Consider the following 25,004-nt stretch of genomic DNA (forward strand, 5'->3'; position numbering starts at 1 on the left):
ACTAGCAAAGTCCTGATGCTGAAAAACATAACTTCAATAAAGTACCTTAAATCAATGGCACATGAACACATGTTGAGGTTAAGCAAATGTACTGGTGTTTCTGTAAATCCTCACACTTGCATTCTTGAGACAGGGCAAAGCTTTGTGCACGCATCTAGAATACCAGGGCAGTCCTTTCTGCTTTGCTGCTGATTTCAGCAGGAACACCAATTGCTCCATACTGTAGCATTCACCAGTTTACTCTTACTACAGCATAGAACAACTTCCAAAGGAGCGTTACTCAAGATACTAAAAAGAGGGTTTTGGTTTTCAACATGTCAAGCACAGTTCTACTATGTGTCTGAATGCTGGGCTGAAACTTTATCACTATTAGAGTTCTGAGGACACTAATTGCCATAAGCAGCCTCACCTGGATTCCACACATGGTCTCGCAGCCTATTTAAGCTCAGTCCCAGGCCTTCAGGCCCTGTATGAGGTGTGCTGGAGACATGTCTGTGGCTGGCTGGTTTCTGCCTACTGGAAGCTCTCAGACCTGTTGTAGATAACTATTCTTCAACCCTGTCTCCTAGGTGGCTCCCAGGCTCACCCTGCAGCTCTGTTTCCAGGCTTCTGACTGAGCTTCAGGGACCTTGGTCCTAATTTCTCACCTTATCTGATGTTGTCCCTTGATCCTGTTACTAACGCTCATCTCTGCTCATTGTATTCAGGTCCTGTGGTTGGTGAGCCAGAACCCCTGGCTTCTGGTTCTTTTCTCCCATCATGTAGGTGATCCACCTCTGCTTCTCCCTGACAAATCCATTCTTGACCAAAAGTTTCATCACTGACTCTCTCCTGCTAAGTTGGTTCATGTATAAATAGTAGTGGTGCAGGTTGGGGTTGAGCATGGCTTTGAGGCTATAACTGAATCTACGGGTATTGGGAGTAATATGTGAAAATGAGGTTGGAGAAGCATCATTAGCTAGATGGATGAGCGTATTTGTGTGCTAAAGTAACTACAGAGTACCATCCAATTAAGCCAGGACATCTCCTGTATGCCAAGGTCTTGATTTGTGTAGCGCATTGATAGTGACTGAAACTCTGAGTTTCAACTAGCTATTTGCTGTTCTACATTTATTTCATTGGACTTCCAGTGTTGCCATCCTAATAAATACCTACTAAAGCTCTGCTTAGATCCAGCCCTGCCACAGTTTGACCTAAACCCTCTTTCATCTTCCTTGCTGCTGCCTGCACTCTGGGTTGGGTCTCTGAGGATGGGATCCACCTGACCTGTGCAGGGTGATGAACTAGGGGTTCCACACTCACAGCAGCATCCCTGGCAAATTAGCCTCAGCACACAGCAGTTGTGTTAGAGAAGTCGGGTGAAAGGGAGCAGTAATAATCTCAAAGTTCTGCCAACAAAATCCCCTTCAATTCTGTTGTTGTCTTCTTGCCTTTTCTTTCCCCCTCTCCATACCTTGGCAAGACTCTTTCCTGTTTTTCTTTCATTACATGGCAAATGCACAATGTGAACAGGAGGTCATGTACTCTAAATCCTCGTTTTATATTTTTTCTGACGTTGCCAGTTGCTTTTTCTAAAGACTATGAATAATGTGCAAACTCCTTTTGGGTAACAGTTATAATTAGATGCTTTCTAAATTTCCAAGAGCTTTGAAGTTCTTAGCACGCTCCTTTCCTAATATCCTGTGGCTCCATATTTATGCTAATAAACTGAGCTGCATCCAATTGACCCTAGAACTGCTGCCCTGCAGCAGGTTTGGAGTTTAGTATACAAAGGCAAAAAGGAATAGTTGGAATGTAAGATCCAGTGTGAGTATCCCACAATGTCTGGATTTATAGGGAAATAATATTTCTGAAAAGTCTTGCTAGGCTGATCTCCCTGGGCAAGATTTTGCACCCAGTGTATTTCAAAATGCATTGCTGTGGAAACCACTGCCAAATGATGATGTCAGGCTGATGTCAGGCAAGAAAGGCTCTCCCCTCCCTGCAGATGCTTCTGCGGTGTAGTTGTCTTGTGGCTATTGCCATTTCCATGCAGCAAGTAATTTCTTCCAGGGAACTCCACAGGGAGCTTTCCTTGTGCAAATGTTCTCTCAGGAGAGCTTTCAGCATCAGTCCAGGTAGAGAGGAAGAAATAAGAAGTCTCTGTTTCAGATCTGTGTGGAGAGGTAAACACGGGTAGGTGGACAGGAAAAATATGATGGTGCTGCCCATGAAAGTACAAGTGAGTGAACTTTCAAATGGATGGGGGTGAAAGAAGTATAGGGAAGGAAAAAAATGTCATCTACATTAAGACAAAGCCAACAGCTATTTTCCTCTGCCAAAATGGTACCTTCTGGTTTTGGTTTGAAAATGTAGTTTTGGATCAGCTGACAGTTCTTGAATTTAGTGAATTCAGACTGAGGGAAATGGTTCACTTTTCAGTAGATTATTTCAGTTTGCATGAGAATTTCTCCAGCGGGTAGAGTGGGGAGCTGAATAACGCACAGCTCTGGGGTGGGAGCAAACAAGCCAGCAAGGCCTGCTGGAGACAGCAGAATCAGCTGCAAACCCAAGCAAGGCCAAGCTCCAGGCTGCAGTACAGGTCCTGTCCATGACCCCCTTCTCCTGCCCCCAGGCAGGCTGGATGTCTTGTGGTTCTTGACCGTGTGAAGGCTGTGATGTGCAGTCCCTTGGGTCAGGGATCTGCGCCAGCTCTGCTGATCCAATAGTGAGTCAGAAGGTGGGCTGTGCTGCCTAAAGGCATCTCTCTGTTCGTTTTGAAAGAAGGTCTTGAGCCAAGGACTCTTGTTTCCTGCTGGAGTTGCCTTGAAGCTTGTCGTGTCTTTGAGTGGATATTCCTAAGGTTTTCCTGCTGATGCTTTGCACTGTATAAATATTTGAATATTGATTGCATGTGAAGAATAACAGTCTGCCTGCTTTTTCCTAGTAGGACAAGATGTATGGGTTCTGTTCTGTCCTGTTGAGTACTTAAGCATTTCTCATCATGTGAGCTAGGAAAAGACTAGCTCCTGGTTTCTGATAGTTTAGGCCTTGCACTTTGCTGTTCTGCAAGTGGCCAACTGAGCTCTTAGACATGGGTCACACACCTCCCGTGGGAGTGGCTGAACTGGACAGGGCTTGCAGCTGAACAGAATGCAGCAACCACCTCCTCACTGTGGTGAGCAGTGGTTTCTGGTGAACTTAGCTGTTCTTGTCAAATGTTCTTGGCCTTTATCAAGTGCCAGAAAATGAAGTGTTTTTGCATTAGTCATAATCTTTTGTCAGGTTTGCTTTTTCTTCATTGGCTTAGAGCCGCACATGAATTTGGGACTGGAGCAAGCTGAACTTTAACTTCAGGTTCTGCCACTGAAAAATCATTTGCATGACCCTATATTGTCATTGATGCTTGGATGGACTGAAGATGGCAAAGGCTGGGGGGGCTTTCTCTTTACCATTGCACAATAAGGCACACAAGCTGCATGTTGTGCATTTCAACAGCAGACACACAGTGTTTGTTCCAGCCACAGATTTGCCTTTACAGAGGCTATTGCCCAGCCTAAATGGTGCCTGGAAGTGCCTACTAAGGGAGCATTATTCCTGAGCAGAGAGGTATGTCTGTGGTGGTGTACTTCTGTTCCTGCCAGAAGCAGAATTCCAGGTTATGACTGGCCTTCTCACTGCTCCAGGTGCCAAGTGCACTTCTTCAACCTGTTATCCAAGTTAGAGAGAGGGTGGCATAGGCATAAGAAAAATCCTTACATCAAAGTCCCTGGAAGCCCTGGTAGTCACCTTGGACGCTGTTGAATACCTGATGAATAAACGTGTTCTGTGTATGCAAGGGGCAGTGAAATATCTTCCTCCCCCCCCACAGGCACTCTTCCAGTCCACTCTTGTGGAGAGTGAGGCCCTTTTCTCTGCCTGCTCCCATTAAATGTGCCTTCACTGGAGAGAAAAATGAGATATGAAGAAAATCTGGAGATCCAGATGGAGATCCAGCAGCAGAGGTGCAGTCCAAACTCTGTCCTTCATGGCTTGTAACAAGAAGCCTTGGAGTGAATGAAAGCCCTGACCCCCAGCCAGCCATTGTACCTGCTCTCACCTATTTCTCCAAGAGGTGAAGTCTGGAGCAGCTGCTGATTTTCCTTTTCAGTCTTAGGTTTGGAGCTATTAATAAGCCTGGAAAATAACCACATGTTCTCTGAATTATGTAACAGATGTTAAATTCCCCAAGATGAAGAGGTGTCAGCCTGATGGAAGAAGTGATGTGAGGGCCTTTCTTTTTCCTTTGAGCTGGGTTTCTTCTCTTATTAGTGAAATTGGCTACCTGCCGGTGGAGGTAAAACAGAAAGTTAGTGTCACTCCACAATGTTCTGACCCAACCCCACTGCTCCCCTTCCCCCTTCACTTTGCACACGTATTTATGCATTTCTTGCCTTTCTCCAGCATCAGATTGTGAAGATGGTGCCATCCAGAATGAAGTCCCATTGAAAGAATGTGTTGTGATGAAGAGCTGTTGAGTGAGTCACTGTGATCGTGTTGGCAAAGCGGGCTGTGAGGCAGGCCAGACCCTTACGTTTGGCATGAGGGAGTGAAAAGCAAAAGAGGAAAGTAAACTTAGGGCCAGGAGCACTGCAGTGCTTGGCCAGCCAGCTGGGCTGGGTTGCAAATGCTTTCCTACTTAACCATTTCGGTGACACGGCCCCACCAAAGTGGGGACATTTCCATGCTGTGTTCACAGCCACATATGAGTACTGGGAGATGGGCTTAAGGTGCATGGAGAAGAGGTGACCTCTGAAAGGGATTAAAAAGGGTTTCACATATTTCCTTTTTTTAAACAAACATTTTTTTAATCTTCTCCTCTTCATGGTTGTTTTTGACCCTGCAAAACCATACAAAATCAGAAGGAATTTAACCTGGTAGGGACCCTTAGTACCTCTAGTCCAACCCCTGCCCAAAGATGTGCAGGGCCTTCTCCTGCCCAAGAATGGAGATTCCATTGCCTCTCGGAGTCCTGCCCCAAAGCAGCACTACCCACTGAGTGATTTCATTATTTTTGGTGTGACTTCACTTGCTTCCACTTGTTCCTGTTGCTCCTTCCTCTTTCCCTTCACACATGACATACTCCAGCTGGATTGTACTGACTCGCCCCAGGGCTTGCTCCCACGTGCTGTTGTCTCTTCAGTCCTGGAGGACCCAGTGCAGGCTCTGGCTGGTGGTACCGAGGCCAGGGGAGACCCCCCTTCCTTGTCACAGGGGCTAGCTGGAAAATGCTAAGGGAAACTTCCACAGCCTGGAGGTTTGTGCCCACCTCTGTTTGTACACACAGTCCATCTCATGAGTATATCTTTTTATTTTGTTTGTGTTTTTGTTGTTGTTGTTGTTGTTGTTTGTTTGTTTGTTTTGTTTTGATTTTATTTTTTTTAGAAACCTGCTTAATTAACACTCAATTCAAACCAGTAAAAATTTTAAAGCAGCTTAAAATAGTTTTCTTTTACATGACATTTTTCCTATTTCTTGCCACAATTATGGCTAACATTAGTTACTCATTTCTAACCTAAAATGAGCAGGAAAGCGTGAAGTTAGTTTCACTGTGGTATCCTTTCTGCATGCAAGAGAAAGGGGGGTTGGCAGAAGACTGCCATTGCCAGGGCTACCACTTGTGTCCCCACTCTCCTAGGCTGAGCACTCGCAGCAGCATGGGGAAAGGTCCTCAGCAGCCCCTGCTGCTATTTAACCAGACCCGAACAGCTCTTTTCCTAGGATCCCTCTTCTGTGCTTCTTGGTGCCTCCTATAAAGATGGAGGGAAGCTGTCACCAGCTCCGTGTAACACAGCTGAGCAGTCCCTTGGGTTAGACATTTATAAATGTGGATTGAAGACATTGGCCCCAAGGGTACCACATTTTCTGTGGGTGTAGATACACAGTGAGACTAATAAATCAGCCTCTGCGCTAATAGAGATGCCTGCGCTCTTGACTGTGACCCCGCTGGCTGCTCTCTCCGAGGGGTGGCTTTGCTCAGACATTTATTTCTGAGATCTGCTGTAGCGTTTCCTGTCATCCACCCACTGTCATGACAACTACAAGTGTTCATTGCAACACAACGTGCCCTTTCCTCCTGGGGATGCTTCTGGGGAAATGGAGCTCAAGTCAGAACAGGCTCACAGGGGAAAATCCTGCTGGAGGTGTGAGCCACGTCCTCTTACCACCGATGTTAGCATGATCAGAAGTGTGTGTAGAGAGTAGCCCTCCCGAATCCCTCCCTCATTTTTCATGTCTTGTACCAGGGAGCGGAAGAAATTGCTGAAAGTGAGTTCCCGCTAGGTGTGAAATTCAACGGGGCTGTGAATGCTGTGGGGATTTCTCAAACATCAAGGTCTAATCTGGGCAGCCTGGCACAAGCCTAGCTCCGCCAAGGGAAGAACTGGCCAGCTTTGATTGTTGGTCACTTTAAGGGGGTAAGAAGGAAGACGCAGAGACTGGGGGACCCAATTTTGAATGGCTTCACTATTTCCCCAGGGTTCCCTTTAGCTTGTCCTTCAGGAGCAGTTGACAGCTTTGCACTCTGTATTATTCACTGCTTGTTACTGATTAATGGGCTTTAATGTCATTACTTATTTCATTATCAAGTCAATCTAGAAGACCAGCCATTATCTAGGAAAAAAGCGAAACACCAAAACCGCTATTTCTTTCTGACATTAAGTGGTTGGCTAACAGGGTAAAGTGCAAGGTTCATGTTTAAGAACAAGACGCTATTAGCAGGAAAACTTGCGATGAAAGCTGTCTGTAAAGCTGCGTTATCCAGACATAGAGTCGAGTCCAGCTATCACAGGACGTGTTGCAAAAACACGGTGATAAATGAGGTATTCCAAAAAAATGTAAGGACCAAAACGAGAGCCCAAGTGGAATCTCAGGGTCGGTGATAACAGTGCTGGTAGTGGTAATAATAATCATACACCTTGGAGGTCTGGTCCGGGGTCAGGCCTCAAGTGTGTGAGGTGTAATGCAATTGCAGACAAAATGGTGAATAATTTCTTGCTTCAAAGCACTTAAAAACCAAATACAAGGAGAGCGAAGCCAGCGACAGATGGGCAGGGGAGAACAGAGGTAATGGCAGCTGGCATGAGGAGGGGACATCACAGTGCACCAGCATTTTGGGCTGTTAGGGATGGGGGTTTGGGGAGGATAAAGGTGTATGTGCGGATCACTTTGGGGCACTGCCAAAATACTGGGGTGACTGACAGTATGGGTTGATGTCCCATTGGGGAACTGGAGATGGCAGCCCACTAAGCTGCAAGCATGGAGGGTCCTGGCAGTGGGGACCTCCATTTGTACTGGGTGCAGAAGAGAAGAGGGATCTGTGGTGACGTATGCCCATCGTGGTGGGGAATGGGCTTCACGGATGTCTCTCAGATGGCAAGGCAGCAGAGCACAGACTGCGAGGATGGACAGGGGAGGCTTGGCAGCACCATGCTGGAGGTGTTGGTCATGGAGGGCTGCACATCACGGTGGGGGGGAGATGCTTGTGGAAGGGGGTGCCCTGCCTGAGGGCTTGGAGACTGGGTGCACCCGGTGCAGGTGGGCACCCTGCAGAGATACCAGCACAGTTCTCAGTTCCTCCTCTTGCAGGGGTGTTTGTGCCCTCCTCCCTTCAATGCAGGAGCACTGGTCTCACCCAGCTCGCTCTTAAGAGCATCTGGGTGGACTGGCAGCAGTGCATGGTTGTGCCCAGAGATGCATTTGGATGCTGCAGGTTTGCGCACAACTACTGGGCTGCAGCTGGAGTCAGCCTTGGATTTTTCATTCGATCCGTCCTAACTCTGCATTGCAAAACATATGAGCAAATTGCTGCTGCCCCCTGGAAGAAGCAGGGCTGTGTCCCAAAGCATACTATTCCCATGGTGTTTAACATTCTCTGCAAAACCAGCTTTTATTTAGAACTGAACATCTGTTCCAGATGTGGTTATTCACTGCCTGTGTCACTGCGCTCCTGCCATTGTTGTCCTGCTCCACAGTGAAAGGCTGGCATGAATTATTGAAAGATTGAATTTAAATAAATGATAAACTGGTACAGTGCGTGCAGTAAGTTTCTGTCAACTCCTTATAGAGTCGCACTGCTGGCTTCGCTCTCCCCATGATGAGCTCGCACACCTCCGCGAACCTGCCGCCGCATCTGCCTGATGGGGCTGATCGAAGAGCGTGGAGAGGGGCAGCCCAAGCATGAAGGTGGCCGAGGGGACGAGTCGCCCGGGGAGACAGAGGAGCCGCAGCAGAGGAGCAGGCAACCGGAGTTTCCCTCCTGGCAAGTGGCTTTCTCATCTCAAACAGTTCCTTGCAACAGGGGCGAGAGGACGGGGCGGGAGGGATGCTGCTCCCGAGGGTGGGCAGCAGGAACAGCACTGGGGACTGGCAGTGGGTGCACATGTCAGGAATCTGATGGTGTAAATGGTCCTTGGCCAAAATCTTAGAGTAAATCCTCATCCCGCATCTTTGTGGGACTGTGTTGAAAGAAAACATGTCCAGAACACCTATGAGTGCATGATTTGTGGGTGAGGGGTGCTCTGGGATCAAGCCCATGGAGGATCTGTACCAGCCAAGCCCTCCATTTTTGTTGTCTCTCAGCTGGGAAATCCAAATGGATTTTTGGAAGCCTGGTAATCTTGGAAATTGATTTCTGTCTGCCCCTCCCACCCCCCTTCTTCACCATTTTGAAAAATGGCTTGACTCACAGTTGCAGGAGGCTGTGGGGATTCACAGCAGACCATCTGTTTCAGCTGTTAGCAGTCATTAATTTTTTTCATATTTTTTGCTGCTTTTGAGATACTTGGGGGAAAAATATGTTCTTGATGGCATAGGAGGACTTCAAAGTCACTTATATTTTTATTTTTTTATTTTTTTTTTTACTCAGAGAAACAATATACAGTGGATGCAGTTGTTATGAAAGAATTACATTTTTATTGGGTTTTCTAAATGGGGATTTCTGTCTCCTGTGGACAAGCAGGAGAACATGGTGTCCTGTTTATCTCCTTTCCACCACACATTCACCTAATACCTGCCTTGTTTCTGTACTGCAATACATTCACTAAGGAGTTTTGTTTTTTCTTTTTTATTTTTTTTTTTTTTTTCCCTCTTCTGGTTAAACTCTAATACAGAAAGGTTTTCTTTTACAAAATATACCAAGATATATTTTTAAGCCACTGCATTTCTGGATTCTGCATTGCTGATTAAATCAGCCTTATTGTCTCCAGTTATTCTACACAGAAACTGGAAAATTACTTAACTCCTTGACAGGTGTTCACAGCTGATGGCTCAGATTTGTGGATCGAGTACCAGGGCATATGGCATGACAAATAATAGAACAAACTAATCCTATTGACACTGTCCACCCTGCAGTCTATGCACATTTATCCTTGTGCCTTGCTCTTACTGAGCGAGAGACCATTCCCTGAGCCAACTTCTCTTGGAGATGTTTCTCCCAAGACACAGACTGATGAATTTGGGTCATTGGGGTTTGAGCAAAGTGAGTTTGTGCTGTTTTGCAAGGACCTGTGAAATGGCAAAGGCTGATCTTGCACATGCACTGTGTGGACATCTGCAATGGGGAGATGGTGGCAGCTCCTCCAGAGGATGCTGAGTGCTGGCTTCATCCGGACATGAAGCTGGAGCCTGATAACGAGTAGAGCAGAGAGCTCTGTGCTGGGCACACAGTTAGGCTGGTTTGGGCTGTGCATACCTAAAAGGAAGAGCTGGATGGGTAACATCGGGCTACAGCCACAATAACATCTGGGACAGAAGGCAAGACAGTGGCCTGGATGTATACCTACTCTGAAGTCTTAGATGGTTGGAGACTGCGGAACAGAATCTGGGTATTTCAGACTTCTCTGTGACACTGGGGAGAGGTGACAGCCAAAGCACTGTGGAATATTTCCAGCCCTCCATTAGGGCTGCAGCTTTCAGCAATATTACAAATGTGTCCTGGAAAAGACTCCTTTGTGCTGGCCAGAAAGCCGCCGCTGTTTCTGGGCTCAGGAGCTCGTCCGACTCTCAGCAGCTGGCACGAGGTGAGCCCAGCGTGTGGCGGCTGCGGAGCCAGCTGGCACCTGCGGATACCGCAGGGACGGTGGCTGGTCCTGTCCCGTGTTCCGCTGCCTGCACTAGGGTGGCACGTGCTGGTAAAATCCAAGCATCTCCATAGTGCAAGACAGAAGGTCTGTGGGATGTGTCCATTGGGCTCAACACTGGGTCTACAGCATGTGTTTTGGAGTGTGCTCTGGACACATGCAAACGGTCTGCATGTGGAGGAGCAGGACGTGTCCCTGCTTGCACAGGCACATCCCTCGCTCTCATTCTGAGCAAGGTGCCTGCTCTGGGAGACCTGAGGGCAGTGAGTGCACTACAGTGCTGACCAGAGGTGGAGGAATGCATATCTGGAGGCTCAGGGACGTCTGGTGCTGGTGTAGTTTTTGTTTGGAGGCCTTTTCCTTGCTGATTGACTTAATTAAAATTAAAAATTAAAAAAAAAAAAAAAAAGGCAGAGAGGATTCAGCTTTTTTTTTTTTTTTTTTTTTTTAATGAAGTGCCTCACTTTTAGGGCTGCAGAACTAATTTTCATTTCAAAATTTCTTCTAATTTAATTTTAAAGTTCCTCAAAAAAAAGAAAAGATTCAAACTGCAATGTGAAAAGAGGTGTTGGCTTTTGTAAACAAACCAAAGCAAACTCAAATCTATTAGCTGACTAGAACATCATTTTCTGTTTTGAAAGATCAATTTTCTAGAGAAAAAAATGAATTTTTAAAGTAAAGATAGATATATAGTTTTAATTTTATTTTTTTTCCCTGTGGCATCTAAACTACTCTTCATGCTTTTGCCCTACCATGGAAAAATCTGGGGTACTGCTGCGCTGGGGCATGCTCTCCCCCTTTAACTTACAGAGGCTTTCCAGGGCATGGCAGGAGATTTTCAGATTTGATGACAAGAGAGGAAGATCGTGCTCCCAGAGCCCACATTTGTTCTTCAATCTCCTACACGTGTCTGCATTTGCTTGTGGCCATCCTCCTCCCTCCATCAGGTCAGACCTTGGTGTACCCAAAAATCACCGCCCGGCTTCCAAGTCTGCAAAAGAGCGAAGAGGAAGGAAATCTCTTTCCATCAGGAAATTTGCCTATTAACACCCCAGATACAAAAATCTCAATGGAGCTTTTCCCCTCCAAACCAGCTAAAATGTCTCTCACTGATGGGAAGTCTAAAAATAAGTGAGTTCTCCACAAACAGTTTAAAGATGTTGAAAATGAAAAGCAACAAAGGATGTAGAACGTATGAGTCACTAAATTACAGGGCTATCTTTCTAAGAGCAAAACAAAACAACAAAAAAAAAGCCCTCCCCACTGAAATTCATTGTGAGTTTTCTGGGTTTGGTTTGGGGCTGTTTGCCTCGCAGTGCTGGCGCAGTCATCTTATTTTTGTGGGCTAGCAAAGGGCTCAAAGCCTTCCCCATTTTCATTACACAGTGTGCCAGAGCTCTGTGTAAATAAGGAGCATAAAACCAGCCTGCTCAGTGGCGTGAACAGGAGGTGCTTTTCTCTCACACACGGGCAGTGCTGCTGATCCAGGAGCCGTGCCCCTTGCAGGAGCTCGCTGGATGTCAGGCTTGCAGGGAAGAGCTTGTGTGTGCACCAGCATGTTCCTCTGGCCTCAGTGTAGCTGCCACTGTTTGGACTCTCAGTTGGGAGCAAGCAGATTTTTGTGGGTGTAATCACATTTGTCTGTAGCTTCAGTTTGTTGAGATAATGTAATATAAGGAGTTCTCTCTTTTTTTTTTTTTTGTCTTTTTGAAGGTGTCGTTTTGTGATGAGCTCCACCAGGGTGGACTCTGTTGCAAAACTGACATTTTTTTAGTATTTGCAGATGAGCTTGAATCAAAATCTTGGTGTCTGAGACAGCAGGAGAGGGATGGACTTTTGCCAAACCTATGCCTACATCTGATGTTTGCAGCCAGCCCCAATCTCTCTAATAGGCTGAAATGAAGCCTTGGATTCAAGCAGATGGTGGGGCTGGAGATGTGACTCTGCCAGAGCTGCTGCGGCCCAGGCCTGCTGTCAGTGCATGCAATGCCATCTCCGGTGCTTGAAGTGGCTTTAGGCTGCCCTTTCTACCCCTCATGTTCAGTGCCTTCATCCATCCCCTTCCTCTGCAGCAGGAAGAAGATGGGGTGCAGGAGAGCACGGCATAGTGGGGCAGCAAGATGTTGCTTCCCTGAGCCCCTGCAGCATTCAGCAGGCTTGTCTCCATCACAAAGATCCCATTGATCAGTACGAGTGAGCCTAAAGAACCCATTGATCAACACATGCGAGCCCAAATAACCTATCGATCAGTGCATCGGTTGTGTGTGTCAGCAGGTGCGTGGAGGCTGAGCACAGCAGTCGTAAATCCTTGAGCAGAGTTTGCTCAGCAATGATTTAATCTAGATATTTAGTTCTGAAATGCGCTAATTAAACTTCAGAATAAACCACCCAGTGCAAAAGCACAATGAATAAGAAGTAAAAATAAAAGTTTCTCCTGGAATAATTAACCATCATTAAAACATGAAAATCCAGGCTAGGGAGCAATTGTATGCCTTCCACAAAGCGTTTAATCAGAAATAATGTGATGAAATTAAGCAATACAAAAAAATTAGGCTAAAAGTTGAGAAACTAATCCCACTTGTGAGAGCCATTAGACCATGCAGTGCTCTTGAACCCTCTCCAGGGAGCGTCTGGACATGCATTTCTTGGGACATCTACAGTTGGAGTGGACCGAACTCCCCTCAGTACTGTTGGCAATAATTACAGGCCTCCTCATTTCCGTGGCCATCACAGACCTTCTATAGTTTTTATTTCAGTGGATTGCTCCTGACTGAGCACAACTACTTAATTTCTATAGAGGACTTTCTCTAAGGGACCTCTAAGTTTGACCCTTACAGACTTTACATCTAGGTAATGTATGGGATATTTTTAAGACACCTGCCTCTACTCATATCATTCACTGGCTTGCCCTGCCTCCTCTTGGACGCTACGCTTATTGCTGCCATATTTATTGCAAGCTCACCATTCAGCCACTGCTTTCCTTCATCTAAAAAGACACTGAAACTGAAATTAAGACCTTGTGGTGCCTCATGGCTGCGGGTTTGCTGAGCATCTCCCTGTGAGCTGGGAGGTACCCAATTGTAATCGGTCTGACTGGTGTACAGCAGCTTGAAAGCAAATTACATCAAGCGATAATCCTCTTGTTATTAGAGCGACGGCTCGGCACTGACAGTGACAACCACCACTGGTCCCCAACAGGCAGCCGGGCAGGTTTCTGACAACAACCTGCCCTGCCTCGCATAATTTTTCAGCACTTTGCTTTGTCACATTAGTATTATATTGTCTCTCGCTGTATCATTTTCAGGAGCGCAATGTGGACATCGGGGCACTGATTTCCAAGGCAGCCATCACCTTCCAGAGCGCGCTCCGTCCTCTTGCTGCCCCTGTTGGTACCAAGGACAGGTTCTTAAAAACAAGGGTCTGGCAGGATCTGCTCTGAGTTCTCAGGGAGAAGAAGAGAAAAGGGCTAGAGGCTGGTCTTATTTACACAGGCATGAGTTTGGAGTTATTCTGGATATGTTTAGGGATTAATGAGAGCTTGGTTCTTTAACAATTTTTAATAATAAATATATAATCCTAATGGATTTTCCAGCTACTGTATTGAGCTGTGAAGCTTGGAACCTTTTTGGTTAATGTCTTCCAGAGCTGAAGGAAAGGAAATTAGCTGAAGGCAGGGAAGAACGTGCTGCAAGTGAGAGGGTTTTACCCCGCTTTACTCACGTATGCAGTCTGGATGAAGCTCGGGAAGTCACTTGTGAAAGTTGCTTTGTGGTTCAGGGAAAAAAAAAAAAAAAAGAAATAAGTAAAAGGATGCAAAGAGGTTGATCCAGGTCTCATCCTGATGAAACATTCAGCTTCCCCTGACAGTGCTGAGAGCCAGCTTACAGAAGCAGTGTCCTCACTAGACACAAAATTGCTTCATCAAAATGGTAAAATTACAGGATGTAGCCAGGCCTGAACACCCCAATGTTTTGTCAGGAACTTGGACCATTGCTAAATTCTTGCATCTCCATCCAGGCCCTGGACAGGGCAAGCAGGCAGCAGGACACAGAAGTCCTGTAGCTGGGTTTTGCAGCTGAGCTGGCAAAGCAGTGGTTTGATAATCGATGGAGATAGGATTTCTAGTACAAAGAGACCAGCTAAATAAATAAAAAAAAATCCCTCTGCCCCTGGCTCCATGGCTGGTGAGCATATCCCTTCTGATGGTAAAACCCCAGTGTGAGAAATGTGGTGGCCACAAGGCTGAAAGGAAGGAGGTGGGGAGGATTTTAAATTTGAAAAGTACAGCACGTGCATGATGTAAGCTAAATGCCTTTGAGCTGTAAAGTCGACGCTTATTGTGAAGGCCCTGGTCTTCGCTCAGTGCTCACCTGGTTGTGGGAGTGTTGCTGTAGGTGCCGGAGGTGTTTCCAGGCTGTGTCCTGGGTCCAGCAAAGGCAGTTGAAGTACCCTGGCCTGGCTTTCTCTGGACTTGATTTTTGGTGGATTTGTTCATACCAGGTGGAGATCCCCCGGCCATGTGCTTATGGTGTGCCCAGAAGGGGCTGCCTGCCTTGGTGACCCACGGCTCCCTGCTCTGCTCCCCAGCACAAAAGGGGCAGGCGGGCTGCCCAGGCTGGGGCACAGGGTGTGGGGAAGCACGCTCGCTTGTGCACACAGGAGCACTGGGGCGTGTGCAGATGTGGTTTCTCCTCCATTGCTGCTTCATAGACTCACAGAATTGTTTGGGTTGGGAGGAACCTTAAAGACCACCCAGTTACAAGCCCTTGCCACGGGCAGGGCCCCCTGCCCCCAGCCCAGGCTGCCCCCAGCCCCATCCAGCCTGGCCTTGGCCACTTCACAGACAGGGCACCCACAGCTCCTTGGGTCAACCTGTTCCAGTGCCTCCCCCCCCCGCCCCATCCTATTCCCACCTATTCCTAAAAACAGACCCAGCAGCAGCATACACCCACCGACCCTCGGAGCCCACTAGTGAAGGAGTCCGGCCCCACATCAGTGCTTCCCCGGGGGCCCTTCACCCCGCTAACCCCGGGGAGCACGGCGGGGGCTGGAGCCAGCCTCCGGCCGGCCCCTCCGCGGCCAGGGGGTGGGCAGCGAGGCGGGGGAGCGGCGAGGAAGGGGTTAGCGGGGGCCTGCCGCAAGGTGGGCCGCGGCGGAGGGTGGGCCCCGGGCGGGCGCAGCGCCGCCGCCCTGCCCGGGGGCTGCCGGCGGGGCTCGGCGGGGCCATGGGGCGCTGAGCCGCAGCGCGCTGCTCCGCTCCGCTCCTCGGGCGGCGTTATCCGCCGCCTTCAATACACAGGGTGCGGGGTGTTTTTTTTTTTTTTTTTTTTTTTTTTGGCCCTTTCCCCCCCCTTTTTCTTTCGCCGTTTTCCCCCTTTTATTTGCCTTTTTGTTACCCCTTTTTTACCTTTCCTTTTTTACCCCCTTCTTTCCCTTTATTCCTTTCTCCCTTTTTCCTTTTCCCCTTTTTTTCCCTTTCCTCCTTTTTTTCCCTTTCCTCCCTTTTTTCCCTTTCTCCCCCTTTTTAACCCTTTTCCTCTTTTTTTCCTTTTTCCCCTCTCTTCTTTTTATTTCTCCGCCATCCTCACCGCCCAGCTCTCTCTCTGCCTCCTCCCGCACCCCCCCCCCCCCCCCCTTCCATCCCTCCCCCCCTCCTCCTTCGAATAACTCGGCCAGGAGCGATCTGGAGGGGGGAGAGGAGCCGAGCAAACCTGTAGCGGCGGAGCCGGCTGGTGGAGAGGTGAGTCGAGGAAGGGGGGAGGCTCCAGCGGGAGGGGTGAAGCGCCGGGTGCCCCCGCTAGGCTCTTCGCAGCCCCCGCTGGGCTCCCTGCAGCCCCCCCGGCGCTTAACGGGAGCCGACCTGTTGGCCGCGCCGGGGATGCTGCCGGCTGCTCTCCCACCCCTCCGGCTCGCTCAGACGGGGCAGCCCCGCAGCGGACCCCCGCGGGGCCGGGGGATGCTGGGCGGGGGCTCTGCGGGTGCCCCCTCCCGGCTCAGCCCCCGCTCCTGCCCGGTGTCGCGGCGGTGGCTCGGGCGCTGTGGTGGTTTGGGCTTTTTCCCCCCGTGGCCGTGGGCACACACGCGTGCGGGAGGAGAGGGGCCCGAGTTGCCATGGAGCGGCGTCACTGCACTTTTGCAGCCCGGGGAGTCCTGGTCTTTATTTCGAGGCCCGCTGTTACCGCGGGTGATGTAATAAGTGCTCGGTGTCTCTGCGGTGTCCTGCTCGTGTGGAGTTAGCTAAGAAGGAAGATCCCAGAGCAGAGGGAGCATCCGCCATACGATTGAGTAGATGGGTCTTAATGAATCTGTTGGAATCAAGGCAACGAGGGAGGAATTTGGCCCCTAAAACCTACCGATGCCGGTGTCAGCACCCAGAAGACTCCCAAAGAGAGTCTTGCCTGTCGCCCGGTCGCCTAGTAATGGGTTTAATGTATTCAGCCCTGCCTCGTTGTATTTCAGGGATAATTTCAATCACCAGATTTAATATATGATTTGCAGTGATTGCCTCCTGATTTACCCACTTGAACATCAAAAGGAATGCATTAAGGAAGGTTGAGCTGCTTTGCTGATGTCCTGAGTGTGAGCTGTTTCTCCTGTTACTCACCAGCAGCTCAGACCTTTTCCACCCACCAAGTTTCACTGTTTTCCATGTAGCAGCTGCATCCTCCTTAGCACGTGCCGCACTGTGTCGCACTCATTCGCTGGGCACCTTGCAAGCTTGTCTTGGCTCTCGGTGGCTTCGGAGCGTGTTGAAAGTCGTCGGGATACAGATGGGCTCCGCGAGGAGACGGTAGCAGAAGGAACTCAGAGAGGGAACAACGGCTCACTGAGGTCTGGTCGGGCTGTGGTTGCTGGAGGAGAGGTGCGGGACCTTGTCTTGCTCGCTGAGCTTGCTGGACTACAACTCCGTCCTCCTCATTGCGTGGGAAATCGAATTTTCCCATTGTTCAGCTGTGAAATAGCTGCACGAGGCTGTGATTGGCAAAGGACTGGATTGCCCAGGTTGCTTACATCACGTAGGCAGCTGCCACCAAAATGACACACTTGATTGAAGGCCAAAAGCACCATATACGTAACCGCCTGTGATTAAGCTCCATATGATGCCTCGGAGCAAGTAAAAACCCCTCCTTCATCTCATCTTGTTTGTAACGAGACTACCGTTGCAGGGATATCATTTGTGTCATATTGTGGGGTTTGGGTTGTTTTGGGATTTTTTTTTTATTTTTTTTTTTCTTATGGCTGTAAACGTCTGTGACCTGAGATGATCTGCTGTCGCACCTTTGTGTGATGCCAAGTGAGAGCTGGCTGCTGTAGGTGTGCTGGTAGCTGGGAATATAAATTTTACCAGGTAAGAGCTCCCAATGACATTTTTTTTCTTTCCTAAAGGAGGTTCGAGTTGGCTTACTATGGGGAGGGAGAGGGTCTTTGTGTGCGTCCTTTCCCCATGTACATGCGTGTGTAGTGATGTGACTATTTATTTCTGCAAATAAGCTTTATCTTTTTAGATTTTGGCATCTTTGGAGATCCTTAGCTGTTTCCTCAGAGTATGCACTGTACCTATAGATAAATCTCCCTGTGCTGCATTTCTGGCTAGATCCTCTCCCTGGCTCTGGTGGGGCAGCCTGCGTGTCCCCAGCAGGACCCCCAGTGTGCAGAGCGGAGACAGGGAAGATGGTGGGGCTGGGCTGAACCCTGTGCTGGTGGAAACTTGGAGGTAGCATAAGGGCCGCAGGTATCTGCCCCTGGAGGGCTCCGTCTTGAAGGAGCTGGTCCTGCACTCTGAGGGAGCGTGCAGACCTCGTGCTGCTAGTGCAGCACCTTCCTTTAACTTCCCAGTGGGGCAGAACCAGGCCAGGGCTTGATCCTGCAAACTGATGGATTTCATCAGTGAACATGAACAAAAGCACTTTCAGAGCATCTCCTTGATATTGAATCTTGCAAAAAGAAAAGAAAAAGAAAGAAAAAGAAAGAAAAACAAAACAACCAAACCCACCAAAACTTAAAGAAATAGCTTGTACAAATGCTAATTTAGACAAAATCTTCCTTTCCTATGTCGGCTGCATGGGAAGACCAGGTTGTACCTCCTCTCGCTGTACTCTCACTCTCTGACTTCATTATCATGCAGTTTTTATCCAATCATAATGTGCTTGCTGATGCAGCTTATTCCTACCATATCAAGATATATGGGTGTATATATAAATATAGATGAATATATAAACAACGTTTTTGTGGCCACTTGTCCAGGCTTTCCATCAACAGAATAAATCCCCAGCCCAGTCTCAATACATTTAAATGGCTGGTCCTGTGCATCTCATACAGCCTCCAGGAAACGTTCCTCTGTAAGTTATAATGCAATGCAAGTCCTCTCATTTTATTTTTCTTTAAACGACCTAATTTCTAAGCAAAATCATTGTCTGACCAGTATTGAGATGATAGTACTATGCATGTTTTATCTTCCAGAGTTATTGTAAGCTGAACAAAATACCCATTGAAAAACTACTTGTATTAGAAATACCAGTAAACATCATTTTAGTCGATTTGTGCACATATAACTTTATTGATTCAGCATGAAATATGGCAGGCGGTCTATTTGGAGAGGTAAAATGAAACAGGCAGTGCCTTTTCAGAATATGTTGGCAATGTAGAATGGGTTTGAGAGCATTCATTTTAGCCAGGTGGGTTGCTAAGGTAAACTAAAATGATTTTTTTATGGGTCCTGTAAACAATGCCAAGTCAGTTTTATTCGGTTTTACACAGGCTACAGCTAAAGATATGTCAGTTACCTCAGCTGTTAAGGGGGAAGTGATATGTATGGAGAAGCTTTGCAAGACTGGATAGTCTTTAATTGTATTTTTAACCTGTGAATGTGGTTAGTGTAAAAAGTGTAAGCAAGAAACTGAAGTAAATACGGGGTATTATGCAATAGTACTTGGGCTATCGTGAAAAGAGGGCATTAGAAGCAAACCATTTTACAGGTCTGCTTTTAATTAAAGGCAGTCTACTTTGATAAAAGCACAAAAATATGAAAATGTTTCTCCAAATAAAGGCTTTAAGCAATGGTAATTAAAGTCACAGCATGGATTTAGTCTGTTGAACCTGAAGTCCACGGGTAGGACACGGAAAATGTATAGAAATTCAGTGGGTGGTTCTAAAACTGCCCTTTCATTCCTTGAACTTAATATCTGCTTGCGGAGGCTTACAGGGCATAATTGTATATACATTTTTATAGCGTGATAAAAAAAAAACAACCTTAGACGTCTGCACTGCGTGCTGTCATTAAGTCTGCTCGCAGCTGAGGCTTTCAGGCTTTCAGGCAGCACACACCTCCCCATGCCCCATGAAATCCGGCTGGGCAGCCTGCATGCAGGTTGCAGCTGCTTGGGGCTGGGGTCCTGCAGCATCAGTGGGTGCCTGGCAGGGTGCAGGGGTCTCAGAGCGGGGTGCCAAGGTGCAGCGGCCCCCTGCTGTCCCCGAGCCCCAGCAATGAGGTGCACAGCCACACTGGGGGAGCTCAGTGCTGCCGCTGCTGCCTGGGGCTCTCCAAAACACCCCTTGCCTTTCCCTCCTGGACTTCCATTGTTATCACGCATGGTTGTGGTAGTTCTTCCTTGAGTTCTTCCCTGAGATATCTGCAGTTCATTCTGCAGAACGGTTTGGGATATTTGTAAGTGCAGTAAGGGTCAAAATCCATCTCTTTTGCCTTTGACAAGCTACAGAGCCTGCCTGAGGCGTCAGGAGGACGCTTGGGTGGGATGCTGTAGATGACAGCGCGGTGGGCATGTGTGTGCAGAGAGAGTGTGTGTGTGCAAGCAGTTTCCTCAGGATCTTTATTCCCTGATGCCAACACCTAGAAACAGGGACGTGAGGGAGCCCAAGAAACTGAGAGCTCGCTTGGTCGCATCCCTTACAAGAAGGGAATAGCTGAGGGAACAGACGCTGCTGATATCCTGCACAAATTCTAGTTTGGTTTAATTCCTTCCTAACCTAAATTCTCTTTGTGTTTGTACTCGCTTCCAGCCAGGGGCCTGATTCTGCAAAGGGGTCAGTAGGGCAGAGACTCACTGAAGTTAATGAATTGCGGGCGAGCCCGCCCCTGCTCTGAGATTGATCCAGTTTAATGAGGTTTTCTTCATTCTCCTCTATTTGCAGGACCATAGCTGCATAGTTTGCATAGTTTGCATAGATACCAGGATCGTTTTGAAGGTTTACCCAATTCTGCAAAGCCATAGGCAAACAGCTACATAAATAGCCCATTGGCTTGAGCCAGCACTGCTGATGCTTGCAACCTGTCCCAGTGAAGGTAACTGGAGTTTTACCATCACCTCCCATGATTGCTGCAGCCCCCAGGTCAAGCGTGTCCCTGTGGACATGCATGTGAAGACCCAGACATATCTGTGCAGCCTATTTGCAAGCTTCTCCAAGGGTCTGAGGACCTCTCTAGATGAAAGATGCTACCAAAATTGTCATAATAATGAGTTGAGATATATTTATGTATTCATACTTGATCTTAGTTGCTCTGTTCTGACCCCTTTTAAAAACTGCATTTGAAGAGAAATGCCCTCCGCACTCTTTTTTTCTGCATATTGGTGACCTCCTCCAGGGCAGTGATCCCCCACAGAGAGCTGTCAACTGTTATGCTAATGAGATTCCAAATAGTTGATCATCCCTGCCAGGTATTGAGGTTGGGAGCAGCCAGCCCAAGAGCAAATCCCAGGAAAAACAAGAAAATGAAGTCTCTGTAACTGTTTTCAATTATTCAGTCTCAGTGGTTCTCCTTATGTTTCAAGAAGAAACATACAAATCTCTCTGGGTCTAGCTTGTTTACAGAGTGCTCGTGGGTTTAAAATACAGCTAGTGTCAGATTTCTGTTGTACATTTCCTTCAAATAAATACTGACATAAAAATAAGGATGCTGTAATTTGTGCCACCCCAAGAGCTAAATACTGCGCTCCAGCAGTATTTTGGTTTCTTGGAACAGCTTTGCTATAATCTTCCAAAGACCGGTAGCTGGAAAAGAAAGAAGCGCAGAGTTTCTCAGGGCTGCTGAGCTCTCTCTGGTAGGGTCTGCTTACTTGTGAATCAAGGTCTTGGGAGACAAGGTGCTCTAGCATGTGCTCAGATCTGAGTTCAGGGAGTGCTTCAGTGATTTGCAGCATCTTTGCTCCAGGGCTTTGACAGCAGCCATCCCTCCCCACTGCTGTGCACAGATGGAGGACATGGCAGGTTTGGGCTCTACCTATATACTTGTCCCATAAGCAGCTAAATGGACTTGTGGTTGGCTTTAAGCAGCTGCTGTGGATGGGCAAAGTTACCCTGGTTGCCTTCTTTGTAATGCAACGCATCCTGTGCTTCCAAATGCAGCTGATATTTCCAGTTTTCTGCATAAAGTGGTGCCATGACTGCAACAGCCTTTGAACCCTTTCCTATCATACCCAGTTCCTGGCATAATAGTAATTGGTAATAACTAGCCTCATTATTATTAATGACGTGATTCTGAAAACTTCTTGTTGGGGTGGGTGTTCACTGGGGTCAGCTGATCCTCTCCAGCAGACTGGGTTTGTAAGGCATTGCAGTCTGGATTGTGTTTTAAAGTTGGGTCATACTGTGCGTGTGAAGACACTTTACCAAAGAAACTAACAGCCCTGGATGTCTGGGGTGGAGAAGTGCTTGGAGTGTATATCAGTTTGAATCTTATAATATGATCCACCTCAAGTTATACTAAAATTATTCCAGTGTTGTGATTACCCTCTCCACTTTAATTACTTTCTGTCTCATTTATATATGTTGAAGGCTCCCATCCTCATAGCTCCAAGGAAAGTTTCTGTAGGAACCATCAGCTAGTGCTGTTAAAAATGAACCCTCACCAGATGTCCAAAGGCTCCTTTAAAGAAGAGGCCTGGCATAAGTCACATTTATTGGGAGTAATGAATTGTCCTATTAAAAAAACTAAATGTTTTGGCATTTCATTAATAATACATAAGCAACCAACAGGGTATTTGTAGTGTGTTGCTTTGTTAAATCTGCTGTAAAAATTGTCATTATTGATATATTTCATGTTTATAATTACTCATCTGTGACGCACTCAGTCTGTTATGAATAATCCATTGTATATTGTTTTCTTAAATAGGATGCTTGCTCAGTGTGCTGGGGGTGCCAGCAATTGCTTCTAATAATGTCTTCATGTCTGATTTATGCATGTGAAATGAAGGCAACTGGACATGAGTAAGTGAACAGGAGCATGCTCAGAACACTGTCCCCAAGACACTCTCGATAAGCAAACACCCAAGAGTTGTTAGTGAAGGAGAAGCCCATTGAACAGAGCAGAGGAACATGTAGAAATGCATTACGGAGGGACTAGAGATGCACAAGTGACATTTCCTGGCTGTTCTGATGTTCTCTTCATCTCAGCTAAAAGCTCTGCTGTCCTTTTTCTCTCACTGACAGCAAGGACCTCGTTTCCCTGTGTGATGACACACGCAGGGTAATTAGTTCTGTGTTACCTTGTTGTGCCGCTGTCTCCCACTCTGAAAGAAATAAGCTAAGCAAGAAATCTGATATTTTTGTATTTAAGCAGTGTGGACCGTTGAAGGGCTGCGTGACATGGTCTGAAAAGATGTGGATGACGGCACAAAGCCTTGCCTGCACCATTGACATGCGATGCGTGCTCAGCCTAATGTGCCATGTGCTGACTCTGCCCATGGCCCTGTCTCCTGAGTACCAGGGAAGCTGAGGACTGGGTGAGGGTGGGAGGAGAACTTTCAGATTGCTGGGAAGGACATGCAGTGGCTTTGGTCTCTTTGGCAGTGTTAGCTGCATAGCTTTGGTAGGGAAAGGCAAAGCAAAGGTGAGGTAGAAGGAGGCTGGGAGGAGAGCATGGCTGATGGTTCTATTCAGTGTGTTCTCATCTTGGCCTCGAGGCTGCTCAGTCCCTTTGGGTGTCTGCACAGACTTCTGGATTTTAAGGCCCAAAAGAAGCTGTGGATGCCCCATCCCTAGAGGTTTTCAAGGCCAGGTTGGATGAAGCCCTGGGCAACCTGATCTGGTGGGTGGCATCCCTGCCTGCTTGGCATCCCAGTTGGAACTGGATGACCTTTAAGATCCCTTCCAACCCAAGCCATTCTGTGATTCTATGATCTGATTCTATGATCATAATTTTATGATCATCTCATCTGGAAAATGATGCGTCACAAGCCGTTAGATTTCACCCGGTTACCTCCAGCACTGAGTGCAGTAGCTTGCGCTTGGCTAAAGCATGTCTTCCAGCAAGACATCTGGTCTTGTCTGGGAGATAGCAATGTGTCACTTGTCCTGGTAGTTTGTTCCAACGGTTAATCACCTGCGCCATTAAAAACTCTTGCTTAATTTCTAGTTTGCATGTTTATAGCCTCATCTTCCCATCATGGAAGCCTTTCACCTTTAGATTTTAAAGCTTTTTAGTAGCCTGCATTTTTTCCTCTCATAAAGCCTTACTGTGTCCTCAAACAGTTTTTTATGTTTTTGTTTGTTTGTTTCTCTGTTTTTGTTTGTTTATTTGTTTGTTTGGCAGTGCCTGCCTGATGCACACTACAGGTCCAGCCTCCTTGTAGAGGAGCCGTGCCTACAGAAGGGGATGGGAGGCTGGTGCTCACACACCACAGCCTGCCGAGGGCTAAAAGCTCCATTTCCAAGACTGCCTTTTTTTTCCATTTTTCAGGTGAATTTTAAGAGGAAGGGGGAGAGAGGAAGGTTTGGGTTTTTGTTGCATTGTTGACTTTTCTTTTGCTTTTTAATGTCAGCTTTCAAAGACAGCTGTGGTTTATGTGAAATTGGAAATTTTGGACTAACCATGGCTGAACTCCACCCCTGCAGCCAGAGGTAGGGGGCTGCAGAAATGGCAGAAAGTGGGAGAAGGAAGACAAAAAGCTTGGGATTGCTGTCTGTGAATGGGTTTGGAGACTGAGAAGGTTGTGTGAATGGATGAAATGCTGGTGAGTTGGTTGTGACGGCAAGTTTAAGCCTGTTTGGGAATGGAAGAGCATCTTTATACCCTTTTCTGTGATGTGCTTGCCCTGTGGGTACGGAGCTATCAGGTCACTGCAGCCCTCTCCTCCTGGCGGTTTAAGCTGAGGATCAGCCTGGGCCATAGTTAAAAAATAACAAACAACAACTGTGATTTATAGCTATCCCACTGTGTTCTCACATGTTCAGCATTCAGAAAGAAACGTGCATTATTTTATACTTGACCTGGCATCCTCAGCTCTTCCTTTCTGCCATGCAGGATTCAAAGGCAGCTGTGCAGCTTCAGTTGTTTAGCATTGTGATGTTTTTAAAAGTGACCTTCCTCTTCTTCTTAATTGTCAGATATTCTGGAGAAGGTGGAGAGTGCAAAACCATCTGAAGTGCCTACTGCTTTGTAGTTTTCAAACCTGGAAGTTTGTGGCTTGTGAAGTGCCTCTGTGGCACTACATCCATTAGGCTTGTCACTCAGAGCTTTTTTTCTTCATTTCAGAGGACTTCTTCCATGGTTACATCCTTAAATTCTGAAAGTGGCCCAAGGTTTATAAAGTCCTTTTACCCACTATCACCATGGGGAACTTTATTGCTAGTGTCCCAACCCAATATCAGCCAAAGGGATTTTCTTTGGTCATTTTCTGAAATGGGAATATTTTCTTAAGCTAATGCAAATAAATAATCTCATCCAGCACAAATGCCATGTATTGTGTGGTTAGGATGGGGACACATATGGCCAGAGCTGGAAGTGGTCCCTGGGAGCCAGCTTCAGCCTGTACCAGCATCACCACCAGCAAATGCATGGTGCAGCTCATGTGCATGCATGCTGTGGGTTAGGGTCTCATGTTTGCAGTCTTTATATCCTGGTAAAAGGTGTGGAATGAAACTGGATGGATTTGCTCTATGAAAATATTACAT

This window comes from Netta rufina, assembly GCF_964035555.1.
Source record: "Netta rufina genome assembly, chromosome: 21".
NCBI lineage: Eukaryota > Metazoa > Chordata > Aves > Anseriformes > Anatidae > Netta > Netta rufina.